We start from the raw sequence: 13,412 nt of genomic DNA on the forward strand, positions 1-13,412 counted from the left end.
GTGCTGTGGGACATGAGGTCTGGGTCCCAGTCGCTGGAGCCGTCTTTCCACCGCAGAGCCCACCTTGGTGCCCCGGTAGCTCCCCTGTGTTAGAATCGGTATCCGCGACCAGATAACTTCTCTGAAGCGCGGCTTATAATGAGCAGGATTATCGCAACAGTTATGCAAAGGGAGCTTGAATAAAAACAACCAATAATTAGAAGACTTGTGCTAAAACAACCACAGGTATATCTCCTCCTTCCGTTACAAGGAAGCGGAAAGCGACAGCTCGAGAGCTGTGCGCGTCCCGCCTGCTTATAGTTGGGAGGCCCAATGCCAGGCCCACACATTTCGACTGCGAGACTACATTTTCCGACTGAAGCGGAACGCGAAAATTAGAGCGAAAGCTGTGGTGTGTCGGGCTTGGCGTCTGTAGCATAGAGCGCGCTCTGAACGTTGGATACGCAGCGCTCTCACCCTTGTTGATCGTGAGAGGTCGGTCACCCAATGAGCGCTATACTTGCGCTCCTCGCCGCGTTCGTCCATGGAGTCTTAGTCTGCACACGCTTATATTCTCCCCAAATTGGCATAACAACGGTAGTTTCAATCCCATGACATCACGCGATTGCCACGTCACAATTCTACCGCCCTCTTTCGGCGAATCTAAAGGTAAAGGTCAAAGGTAAAATGTTAGACGTCAACATCAAAGGTAAGAGGTCATGACCATGTGGATGTGACACCATGATAGTCACAAGGACAGGCTGAGGGGCTTAGCAGTGGGCTTAGCCTTCCATGACCTCAAACTCAGAGAAGTTCAAATTTACTGCCAAGCGAAGCGCGGCTCAACCTAGCGTAGTGAAACTTTCGCTCCAAAAGGCGCTCCTGTTTCATGCGATGTCAATTTGTGTTAAAAACATCTGCAGGCGGTCGAAAATGTTACCAAGCATCCCAACTACGGCATCTAATTCTCTTTCTTCTTTCCCTCCATATTTCAGTCCGTCCCTTACAATGGTGCTCATCGACGAGCGACACAGATTTGCTTTCCTCGAAACCAATCTTCATGGCAAAATGGTACATTCCTTTTTTTTTTTACAACAATATTCCCTCAGGGCATAAAGGGAGGTTGGAAGGTAGAAAAAAAAGACAGGTTGGTAAATGAGCCCACCTAATGAACGCGAGGAGGGATCGTTTAGGCGGCGGGTTCTTCGGTCGGAGACCCGCTACTACGAAGTGCCGAATTCCCTTTCGCTTCAGCGCAGTACAAACCCGCAACAAGTGGTGAAAATCACCCTCAATATTTTGCGATTTGAAGACAGGTCACCCTTTGCGGGGATATATGTGTCGAAAGTGACGACAGGAGTGAGGGAAACCCTGGCCCGGCATTGATCAGCAAGTCAAAAAAAAATGGAGGGCACACTTTAAAGTTCGCCTTAAGGGTATAACGCGGTAGGATGTAAGGGGTTATTCTATTGTATGCAGAATTGGTCATTCACGTCTTTACATTCATAGTCTCTGGGAGTCCTCATGCTACTACTGGCGCAGTGGGGCAGCGGCCAAGCGATGCGCCTCTGACGTGCGATGGCACGTCCTCCCAGCGGTGGGCCTTGCGTGGTCCAAGATGCACTTCCCGAGCAGCCAGTCATTTATTTAACTGCCACCTGCCAGGGTGAGCAGTTTACTCACTATGCGGTAAGTGATCACACCGCAAAGTCACGTGGCGAAGGTGGCCCACCTGAATCCTAGGTTGCCAACTGGGGACCAACTGCCACATCCATGCCCATGATTTTTTGCTCACTGTGCCGGCGCCGACAACTCCGGCACCGGATATCGATGCTGTCACGTTAAAAGCGAAGGCTCTAAATGAAATGACGTGACCTCGGGGTGACAGTGACATTGACACACGCCCACTGCTAATACAGTAGCTACAACTATTCTTACTACTTATATTTTGATGCTTCGAGGTGGACGGAAACAGAACATCAGTAAAAACCAACCGGAATTCGAACAAAGGCAACACGACCGGAACGAGTGGCTGATGCACATTGTTGGCAACGTAACCGCACTGACGGTGTGCCTTCAGAGCCTAAGCGTTTTCGCGCGCTTGTGGGTCGCCCCATAGAGTTTCCAATTGCACCTGGAAGAAAAGCTATCGCCACCATTTATGACAGGCTCTTGAATGGAACTTCATCCACCGTGGGAATGCCTAGGAGACAGTGGTATCGTACTTGGCTTTGGTAGTGTAAGCCTTAAAACATAACTGAGACGTCAGAAAGACAAATTTTCGAAAAGCGTATTATTCAAGGAAACATTTTTATAATCAATATGTCTCCGAATAAAATATGATTACTGAATATTTCAATAACTGAGCAGAATGCGGATAGGCGTACACGAGCGGCAAATTTCCGCATGATTAGAGGGCTCTCTCTTCTTGCCGCGAAATGTATCTAGCCATCGAAAACAATATTTTGCGTTTAACAGGCGCACTTCTCAGAAAAATATTTTTTAAAAAATTCTTAATGCTTAGAGTAGTAAACTATAGAAGCTTCCGTTCTCGCAGTGTCAAAAAGAAATGTTTCATCGGTGTCGTCTGCTGTGAAGGTTCGCGCCCCATGTATGTGAAAAGCTATGGTTCGTGGCCTGAGAAACTTGCCCAAGCTCTCGGTTTTCTATGAGAAACCAGTTTGTATGCGCGTAGTGCCGGCTATCACAGTGTCCTGGCTCTGCGCTCGCACATTTTGCCATGAAAAACATGAATAAGGAAGCGGAAACTTGTCTCCATTTGTGACGGCCGTATTTACGGTTACAAGTACCATATGCGAGCATTTGCGTGAAATAATTCACGAGCTGGAAGTCGTTCTTACGTCCAATGCACGGTCGCCGCCAGTCTTCGAAACGAACCAAACGCAATCCGCAGCGAGTAGCACGGTTAACCAAAGTTACGCTTGTCGAAATACCTTGCGCCTTTAAAAGATACTCCTACGGTAAACGTGCACAATGATCACGCCAGCAGGCTGTCCAGTTCTGAATTTGCAAAAAACAGTGTTCCCTTCTTTCAACTTTCAATACGCAGGTAGCACAGGCTGATGCTGGACAAAGCCAGTTGAAACGCAAACGCCTCCAAGGAAAACGGGCTTCCGACTTAACAAGCACCAGACACTGTGATCAGTTAACTTCGAACGGCTTCGGATGCTTCGGATATCAAATGAACTGTGTGCGCAGCTGGAATACTACACCACCACAAAGCGCACGAAACAATACTCAAAACGTTGCTGAACCAAAAATTCTAGTCCGTAGCGCAGTCAACAAGCTACAAGATGTCATTCTGAAGCCGCTATTGTAACTCAGAGACCTCGGGTCTCACTGAGGGAGACGTTGATACCCACAATTTACTGTGCAAGAACAGCGACTCAAAGACGCAACTATGGTCCCGCACCTTGGTGTTAGAATTAAAAGAAGTTCAAATGATGCGACTTCGCATTAGAGGGTTTCTACGGCAGCAATACTTGCATGCAACACTGCTGGTACTACTACTGCTACTCTTACTACCGCTAGCACTACGTCGATAGGGGCGCAAAATGGCTGAAAACTCTAGATTCAGTTTGTTCCAAAGTACCAAGAGTTTTCTCCTTAACAGTAGGCTAGAATCAAGCATTCTAATAAACAAATTTTTCAGGCTCTTTTATACAAACCCTTTGAAGATGGAACAAGCGCTTGGGTTTCAGGTAAGTAATGGGCTCCGGGCTCCATAATAAGTGTAGCTGCTACTATTCGGCTTTTGTGTCAAACTAGCCAGACAAAAAAAAATAGCACTTGAACAAAGGCCTGAGGAATGGTACCAAGCTACATCTAAGTCGTGGCATTAAGTGTAATTAGAGTTATAAACTATTTTCAATACGGCGCCAATCTCACTGTATTCATTTCTTCATTGCTAGAAGCACCCGGGGAGCTACGAAGAATGGGCAAATCGATCGTCCCCTAGTGGTCTACGCTATCTGGTTTGTGGAAACAAGCCTAACCATTCCCCGTCTGCGTACATAACATAATTTAACGTAACGACAGTTATATTTTTGTGTTCTAGCTTCTTTCATTCGTGATTCAGTGCCAATGTGCCAACTCTACACAATTTTACCAGTACTTACGCAGAGGTATAGGCTTTTAATTTATAAACCATTTTGCTCATTCCCAGAAAGCGCACAAAATCAACACTGTGTTTGGCGCATGTTAGCCTTAAGTCACTTATGCGGCAAAAAAAAAAACAGCACCCCACATATTTACACCTTTAACAGGAGCGCATTCCCAGGAGCAGTGAAGTCGTTTCAAGTGTGCATTGAGAGACTGGTTGAAAATGTATGAAAGAGACAGCTTTCCTAGGTTTTAAACACGAGCGTTTCAGCAGACATTTGAATGATCACTAATGAATGCGGTAAAAATGAGAACTCTTGCAAAACTCCGGCGTATAGCGGAGAGAGATAGCTATGGTGTCTTGTGCAACGGCAGCTCATTTGCTGCGTTATAACGCGATGGCGTTCAGGAGCTCGTGTCACAGCATCAGAGCGGTAATCCGCGTCATTGGTGTCGTTGACCTTGAGCAGAAAAACCCCGAAAACTCCCCAGAGATGCAACCCAGCAGGTAAGTGAGCCATCTAGGCCGCGTGACCATGTGGAGTCATCACAACGTGCCTACTGATTGTGAGCAAAGTGCGCACCATGGCAGTTTCCCCCACACCATGGTAGTTGGCAGAGAAATTAGGAATTGGTCGCACGAGGCTACTCGGAAGAGCAAACTGGATCGCAAGAGTCCCGCCAACGGCTGCACCTGCCACCGCAGGGCAGTGGCGCATAGCTTAACCACTGCACCACTGCGCAAGGAGCGGTATGAAGACTCCCGCGGTTCTATTAATGTTACGAATTGCCAGTTCTACATATATGGGCATTAACCTATTTGGTATCGCGTCATACCCTTAACGCGGAGTTTAATGGTCCCCTGTGAGTTTTCTGCCAGCAGCATCCTATCAGTTATTCTGAACCACCATGTGAAAACGTTGAGAAAAAACACACTTAGCTGTTCCTTACACTGTCGGCTGCGTAGCTTCGCTATGACAAAAAGATACTCACAAATCGTACTACTAATTACTCATACTGGGCCTATTCAGTCACCCTTAGTGAAGAAGTCGTTATTAAATTCCACCGAAGAGACACAGGGGTTATTTCGCCATAATCAGCCTATATGAGTAAATATAAAGCCATCTCCTAAACAGGGTTGCGAAAACGCAGAACTCTGAGGGCCCTAAGGAAAGATATCCTCGTCACCTGCGTATTTCAGCTGATAGCACGTGCGCTAGGCGAGGGCTGTACTCGATTAGCGGAACTTGTTCCCCATGTGGCGGGAGAACGGTCGTCTAAATGTGGAGCGTCGTTAAAGCGCTTGTTGCTGAAAATATGCGGCGAGTTGTCGCGAACGCGAACGAAGCGGGGTACTGAGAAGCGGTGTTCTCGATCACTGTCTCATTTCTTGTTCCGTTTCCTACGTGAAGGTGAACCAGCCAAGTCAGCATATGGCGTTCGTATCGTACCTCTTATCAGAGTCAGCTACGGGGCCACTGGCATCGCCCTGCCTGTGTGGTGGAGTAGGCGCGAGGGTGGGCGACCGCAGCAGCTCCGACGGCGTCCAGGACTGCAGACCACAGAGCAGTGGTGGTGACCCTGCCGAAATGCCCCTTCGCAGGTGGAGCGCGTGCCCAAAGCAGCGGTGACAAAGCCCGTCGCAGAGGCCTGGAACTCGATGGCTGGCTCATGGCGTCATAGGCGCAAGGCGCCCGGCAGGAGGGGCAGTGGTGTTGCGCTGTCTGGGCATTGACGTAGCTGCGGGTCGGGATGGCGGAAGAAGCTCTGGCCATGACCATGGCTGGAACCTGGAGAGAAGAGCTTGCTGCTCTGCGGAGCTCCCACTGAGACGGCGGATGCCGGGCGAAAGCCAGCGGCGACAAGTAGGATGCTCGGCGGAGCTGCATCAAGCACGACAGCTCGGTCATGGCGTCATGCGAGGAGCAGTTGCGGAACGAGGAGCGCGTGCAGCGGCGAGAATCAGTGCGCACTTCTTTCACATCTTTTACAAGAAGTGCATATCGCTCATATATAGGAGAAGTGCATATCGCTCGTATATAGGAGAAAATGAACGGTGAGGTATGATTGCACAGTACAATCGCTGAAGCAGTTGAACTGAGAGAAATGTGCATAAGACACATCACATTTCTGGTTTCAAATGTATGAGAGAAACCCTGCTGTTGCTCCGTGTTTTACGCCTAACGCTGAAAACTGTTTTGTATAAAAGTGCGTGGCGAAGAATAACTTCATTGCCGTGTGCTTTCTTCAGAGGGACTTCTCACCCCATTTAGGCAGCGTCTTACCCACCCTGTGAAAAAACGTTTGGCCAGAACCGTCTCCACATTGCAGTTTCAAATAGGCTTTTCGCGCTCGATATCTGTAAGGGTTCAAGCGGACACCTTTCTCTTTCCTTCTCGACTAATCAACCGCAAAGTCCCTACCCATGCCAAATAACCTTGCTTTCCCCACGAATGTCTTCGCAGCCAATCAGCGGCTGAATGGAACCTGGAACATCACATCGTTCTACTGCAAATTCAGTTCTCTTCATTTTGTGATGAAAATTAACTTATGAAGTAACCACCATGCTTAGATAGGCAAGTGTCGATCATAGGTCGCTCATTGGTCTTTGGCCTTGGCGTAAGCATATGAAGAGACGGAGGCGAGGCTCACTAATCGAGTGGTAAACAAAAGAGCCTTTTTAAAACGATGGCACCATTATTCATACGCATAGGACTCATTACAAAGCACAAAGCACAAAGCCACTAAGACAAGTCTAGGCAATCCAGTGAACAGGAATAAGAATCAAAACCACGCATACAACATATTGTGAAGGAGTGGTGACTGCAATCCGGAGAGCAGAAAGACAGCAAAAATATAGCGCCGAAACCGAACTCTTTATTTGGGTTGACTTAGACTCGGAATGGATTGAATCACTCGGCGGCGAATTAGAAAATCGTGCGCTCGGCGGTCGTCGAACAGAATGCGCGCCGTTCGCGGCCGTGCTCGGTTTAAAGCTGATAGCGAATTTTCTAGTAAAGCGTGCAAAGTTACTGCTGCATTTTGGAACAACGTAGAATCCGCTCCGCCTGGATGCGATCAATCGAGATAAATCCGGTCCCGTCTAGCATCGCAAATAAAGAGATTGAGTCCTGGCGGCAGCTTTCATAAATGAGCAAACACTACAAATGTTCACACCATTTCTCCTCTCTTAAAGAAGCATCGACCCGATGCTTTAAAACATAAAGAGACCAGAAACAAAACTAATTTTCTAAAATAAACACCGGATGGGGAAACACAGCGTCCTCAATTTTTAGACGCATCATAAGGCTTTAGACGAATTACACTGACAACTTCTGGTCATACGCGGCATCGCTGCAATGCAGTCATGACGTCAGGGACGACTTCGTAGCCCAGTTCACCTAGCCGACGAAGAAGCTTGCACGGGCCGAAATAGCGGCGCAAAACAATCCTCGGCGGCGAATGGGCGTCCAGACCCGGACTCGGTCTCCTTGTATTCCGCATTGCGCCTTCGTAGGTTGTAGCGTCTGACGTCGGTCCGCTCCTGGCCTTTATTCGTAATCGGGCAAGTCTCCGGGCTTCTTCTGAGCGTTGAAGGCAGGCGGCGATGTCTCACGTTCTCTTTTTCGGCAACGTTGGGCAGCATGGCGTCTAGCGAGGTCGTGGCCTCCCTGCCATGGACGAGCCTAAAAGGCGTCATCTGGGCGGTCTCCTGCACTCCGGTGTTGTAGACGAAGACGACGTAAGACAGGATGGCGTCCCAGGTCGGCATCGACATACATGGCGAGCATATCGGCGATGATTTTGTTGAGGCACTCGGTGCTCCCGTTGGTCTGCGAATGGTATGCAGTTGTAGTCCGGTGGCCGGTTTGGCTGTGACGCAGAATGGCTTGCGTCAGTTCCTTGAATGCTGTTCCTCTATCCGTGATGAGCACATCGGGGCGCTTTATCGCAAAAGAATGCACTCTACGAAAAATTTGGCTACTTCTGCTTCGGTTGCATTCGGTAGGGCTTTTGCCTAGGCATAGAGAGAGGGTCAGGTAGTGTGTCGCTATGATGATCCACGTATTTTGCAGATACTGAATTCCATTACTTACAATCCCGGAGGAAGAGGAATAAACTTTATTAGACTTTTCTGTCGTTATTACTCACTTTCGGCACACGTGGCCACCATGAAGGGGCGATCTCGAGGATCTAATCTGCGATGTTGGCTTGTACTTGTTTGTCTTCAGTAGTAATTGGTTTTTGGGGAAAGAAAATGGCGCCGTATTTGTCTCATATATCGTTGGACACCTGAACCGCGCCGTAAGGGAAGGGATAAAGGAGGAAGTGAAAGAAAGGAAGAAAGAGGTGCCGTAGTGGAGGGCTCCGAAATAATTTCGACCACCTGGCGATCTTTAACGTGCGCTGACATCGCACAGCACACGGGTGCATTAGCGTTTTGCCTCCATAAAAACGCAGCCGCCGCGGTCGGGTTCGAACCGGGGAACTTTGTCTTCACTTCGTATGATCTTTTCCCAGCTGTGAGCTGAGGGATATAGCAGGAGCTTTCTGGTTCGGTTGGATTTCCCTCGCATCCCCAGATATTATGGTCATCATCTGCGGTTAGGTGTTTGCCACAAATTTAGCAATTAGAATTAACTTCACGTTTTGTTATTAAGACCAATAGATATGTGCCCACAAGACTTTGTCTGAGCTCTTCGAAGAGCCGTGGCGTGTGCCCTGGGGAATTCTGGGTGTTGGCGTGGGTAAAGTCGTCTGTTTTCACTATACATGTTTGTAACCTCGTTCTATGTGGTGGGTGGCTCCGCCGGCGGCTCATTCGTGCAAACGGCCCAGTTGGTTAACCCTCGGGCACATTCGTCCCCTTTCTCGTTTCGTCACCAGCCGGATTGGACCGGCTCCCATACAACGTTTATGGTGGATGGAGGTGTGTAATTTATGAGTAGGGACGCGGTGAATTTACCCACACTGCCCCTCTCATAGCCGGTGATCGCGTATTTTGCATCACTTCGTGGAACGGCGTCGCACCCATACCACAAAATATGCAGCCAGAAAGACACCGAGCGGCGAGAACAACTCTGCGCAGCTTGCATCACCGCAGAAGCAGCAATGATGAAGACATGGGCTTCAGCATGCGTAATGCGAGAAAGGTCTCCGATGTAAGGGCACAGGTGTGGAATCACTGTAGTGGCCAGCACGGACAATTCGCCGGCACCAGTCGCCGCTGAACAACGCGTTACCACCACAACCCCTTACCTCAACGAGCTCGTTAAAGCTACAGCCAAATACTTGCCGCAAGCTTCTCAGGTTCAGCAAGTCCGTCAGTCAGCGAAAGCCAGTGGCGCCTTGGATTAGGCGTGCCGCCCAAGTGATTAGAGCAACCTTCCCGAATTACAATAAAAGTTTTATCTCTCTCTCTCTCTCTCTCTCTCTCTCTCTCTCTCTCTCGGGAACCAGTAATAATTAACAACAGCTAATCGCCAGCAACACCACTCACAAAATAGGTAGTCGCTTCCCATAGAGCAATCACGGATTGGAAAAAAATCTGAATCCACTTGGTTGAGTCGACACATGGTGGAGTCGTAGGCATGACTCATTTATGAAGCTTCGTTTAATCCCCCCGGTTCAGATCATAAACGCTGCGGTGGAGGATATAGGTTATTTGAGGGATGAAATCAACTCATCTGCTGAACTTGCAACCTACGCCTGCTGCTACCGCATTGTATTGCTACTAGCGGATTCACCTGCGCCCTGTAAGAGCGCAGACACGAGCTTGCCAGCAAAGAACGGAAATAGGTTTGCTCGGGGGCACTTAGCGGCACCGCTGTAAATGTGAAGCAGAGGCTGACAGCACACACGCCTCGCGAGGACAATATTACGCTTGTGGCGCAAGGTCTACCTTCGTTTACTCCCCCCCTCACTGTCTGGAGGGAAGCTGGCCTACATCAGCAGCTGCTACAGGCCACACATCCTACTAAACACCTACATGCCCCACCGAATGACACCTGAGGTCGCTTACTCCATTAGTCCCCGAGAACTAAAGTCACAAGAAGATTGATCAAAAGACCTTTTTCTAGGTCTCAAACGCACTCCAAAGCAAAGCTTTTCTCGGTCAAGGATAGGTCACAAGGAAACTACAGCCGGAGTGGCCGACTTGTTGCATGACAGATATACGACGCATGTGCATACAGGTTTTCGGCTTTGCCCAAGCGGGACCACAAAGTGGAGATCCAGCACCTTCTCTTTTATATGGCTAATTCTATGATTCGGCTCACGTGCGACATCCATGATGCGTCACCTCAAACATTTCGCAACTACAGTTACCGCAAGCAGGAAGTTCACGGAATAATGCTTACTCTCCACAAGCCAAAAAATCCCGCTAATATACACGCATGTGGTATTGTCGCCGGCAGGTACACGAAATAGGAAACCAGAAGAGTGTAACGATCATTCTGAAATCATTTTGCATTTACGCCATCGCTTAGCCTATGCGGCAGCGAAAGCCATGCATTGGAGATATCGTAGTTTTCATTGCGAGTCAGGAATATTTTCCTGCGGGTGTGGCAATCGGTTGTCTTAAATCGCTTCTGGAAATGAATTCTCCCTTTATGCTGCCTTTATCTTCTGACAGAGGAAAGTACCATATGAATAAACTAGTGTACTCTGCTATGAGGAACGCGAATACTTTCTTCCTTTGTCCTCGGGTGAATAGTGTCCTTGCTGGGTCTCTTCCACTTACTTCATCTATATGTAGAGTTTATTTGTCTGCTTCCTCTTCTCAACCGAAATATATATTGATTACAGGGCAATACAAACATTTCCTTTGATTTTCCTTGGCTGAATGACAAGATGTTTCCTATATGGCGGACATTTGTAGTTTCCACAGATATTGCATTGCAACCAGTTGATGAAAAAAAATTTAGCAATGCAGTCTGCTCCACTCGCGAAATGCGAAAGCATTTGCGTTTGAACGTCACGAATTTTTTTTTTTGAAGTTATCGTTGTCACGGTACAAATATCACGTGTCCTCCGATTACGTGGGCAACTTTTTCCAAGTCCGTGTTTTCACCTGAGCCTTCAATAACCTCACCAAATTTTTTTGCAAGTCATCGTTGTATGTCGTCAGTGCACATTCCCAACACAATTTACCGTCGTACACACCACAACACGTTCACTTCGTGCCCCACTAACAGCCCTGAACCAACGACCCTTCGTATTCTTCCTCCTTGGCCTGCACAGTATTTGGCTCAGCAGGATGGCTGTACGGCACTACGATGAAGATGCGCGGTCTGCCCGGGAGCTGTGTTTTTGAGATCAGGTATCAATCTGATGGGGCAGTTGTATTCCCTGAAACGGTTCTGAGTTTCTGTGAGCGGAACGCATGTCCGCTCCAGATATTCATGAGTGCAGTGCAGAACATAATCTGTTTGTGGCCTGTTGCAAAACTTTGGAAACAAGCAATTAAGAAGTAATGGTTCATCGTGGCCGCCTGGCGCACAGAGCGCCTGGGTTTGAACCGCAATACCGGCAAATTTCTTTTCCGGATGGTCATTTTCATGTGTGCTTGGTATCGTGAAACGCTCTACTTGCACGCTCCGCTGACAGGTTCTGTACACGCCATTCATCACAGAAGAAACTCTTCCGCATTAATATGTGCAGTCGCGAGTAAACGATATTTGCAAAATGACGTTGCGAAAGGGACGAAAATCGCATCGCGCGCCTGGCCGGTGCCGTGTTTTGCGAACACACCTGACACATTTGTTATCGGCGTGTTCGTAACCGTAGTGCCGATGGTCGCTGTCTGCTGCTGCGGTGGCACGTCACTAATGCAAATATTTTCAAGAGCGTCAGCTCTTACTAATCTCATTTCGTGTTTCGTGGGGTCTGCTACCACCCTGAGATCACAGCACAATCTCTGGCAGCAACTACTCATCACTTTAGAGATTTCGTGGTTTCCCCTACCACCCTGAGATCACAGCGCCATCTGTGACAGCAACTAGAAAACAGCACATCCCACATTGAGACTTATAGCGCCTTCTGCAATGGCGTAGTAGAAGCAACCACCTGCCAGGTGCCAATAATGATGTCATTGTCCAATATGGTGGATAGAGGTGAAACTATTGTGAGTATGACGTCAGGGGACGAAATGGAGGCATAGTTTCCGTTTCTCAATTCCAAGACAGCAGCCATTAAAATTGATTCTGCCCTCCCACGCTTTCCTTCCTCCTTACCCCAAGGTATGATGTGAGGGGACGACATGGCGGCATAGTTTCAGTTTCTCAAATCCGAGATTGCGGCCATAAGCATTTATTATGCCCTACCATCCCATACACCCACCCACCCACCCACTTAAAAAATTATGGTAGGAAAACTGTCCTGTTGTGGGCACGCTATATCGTATACGTTCATTCCGCTATATATACTCTGACAACAAGGGGCACTTCTCCGGGGACAAAAGCCACCGCGGTGGCTGAGTGGTTATGGCGCTCGGCTGCTGGCCCGGAAGACGCGGGTTCGATCCCGACCGCGGCGGCCGAATTTCGATGGAGGCGAAATTCTAGAGGCCCGTGTTTTGTGCGATGTCGGTGCACGTAAAAGAACCCCAGGTCGTCGAAATTCCCGGAGCGCTTCACTACGGCGTCCCTCAGAGCCTGAGTCGCTTTGGGAAGTTAAACATCCCTAATCAATAAACAAAAACATCCGGGGACACTTGTGTACCGAATTTTTTAGGCAAATAAAACCCTATTGAATGTGGTATAGAAATAAAACCACAATTAAATAATGGGTAAACATTGTATACATGCAATTAATAATGAAGCTTTACCATATCGCACCGCAAGCCGCATTCTAGGCCCACCTTGTAACTCCCGAACGAAGCAAATTCCCTTTGGGGTGTATCTTGAGCGGGTGTAACTCGACAACTGGCAGATGTGCGTCGTGATTCCTCTGATAAAGGGCGCTGGGCGTCGATCGCTCTACTAGGTTGAAGAGTTGTTACTTTTCCGAACCGCTCAGGGTTTTCTTCATTGGCTCCGCTAGATGCGGAAAGACTTTCGTTTTACGCATGGCTGATAAAGCTCACGCTCGTTACTTCAACGTCTTCCAGACGGTGGCGGCTTTTTTTTTTTTTTGCTCGCGACTGTACTCTATAGACTTTTCAACCTGAAACACGAATCAGGCATGTTGTACACCGCAGCTGAAAGTGCACAGTGTGTGACCTCACTTGCTGTAACTTTGGACTGTTTGTCCCCTTGGTCATACAAGGGTCTACTGCAGTAATTAGCATGTTAGCGCTTGAGCAGCGGCGC

This window comes from Amblyomma americanum, chromosome 6 (genome assembly GCF_052857255.1).
Source record: "Amblyomma americanum isolate KBUSLIRL-KWMA chromosome 6, ASM5285725v1, whole genome shotgun sequence".
NCBI classification, from domain to species: domain Eukaryota; kingdom Metazoa; phylum Arthropoda; class Arachnida; order Ixodida; family Ixodidae; genus Amblyomma; species Amblyomma americanum.